We start from the raw sequence: 865 nt of genomic DNA, 5'->3' as shown, positions 1-865 counted from the left end.
CTCGAACATGTAATTTTCACTAATCTAATGAAAGTTTTGGAATCTAACTAATTTTTTACATACCTTCAGCATGGCTTTCGCAAGAAATACTCGCGTGAAACACAGCTTCTCTCTTTCACCCATAAAGTAATTTCCTCTTTAGATCACGGTTTAGAGGTTGATTGCATACTTCTGGATTTCGCCAAAGCGTTTGACAAGGTGTCTCATCAGTTAGTACTTATTAAAATGAGCGTACTAAATTTGGTCTGTAATTTAATAATTACTCGGTATATAATCCTTTTATTCATATAAAAACATTCAGTTGTTCGACCAGCGCTTGTCCTGTCTTCTTTCTCGTGTTTCGTTTGCGTGTGCGCTGCCCAAGAATGGAAACCACTTCTGTTGTATGCGCTAGCAGTGGCCGAAGTTCACGCGTGCCGAGAAATTGAATATGTGCACGAGGCATTGAACATGACCGAAGTTGATTCCTGCATCACCACTACACCGATCGATCGAGTTACTGGACGATACATGCCCGCATCTTGGTGTCACCGGCATTGCTGAAGCAGAAATGATTACTGATACTTTCAACTTCTGCCTCTTGAGCACTGTTAAAAAGTGGCCAAGCTATTTACATTGCTGCCTCTATTCTATATTGTAGGGGACGCACTAGCTAAAGTTGTGTGCTGATGTCGTACTTGTGCTATGCAGCGATATATTTTGTTTATTTCCATGCAGTGTCGATGGAAGTCCGTTGTCGCCATCATAGACCACATGGATTTGTAGCAAACATTTTGTGAGCAACCACAAAAATGACTTTAGCTCGTATGTGCCGCATCGTATGCGCCGACGATTTTTCCGGCGGCACATACGGTGCCGTTTCCAA

This window comes from Dermacentor andersoni, chromosome 3, assembly GCF_023375885.2.
Source record: "Dermacentor andersoni chromosome 3, qqDerAnde1_hic_scaffold, whole genome shotgun sequence".
Lineage (NCBI taxonomy): Eukaryota > Metazoa > Arthropoda > Arachnida > Ixodida > Ixodidae > Dermacentor > Dermacentor andersoni.
The sequence above is the reverse complement of the archived record's forward strand: the minus strand, read 5'-3'. Positions refer to the sequence as shown.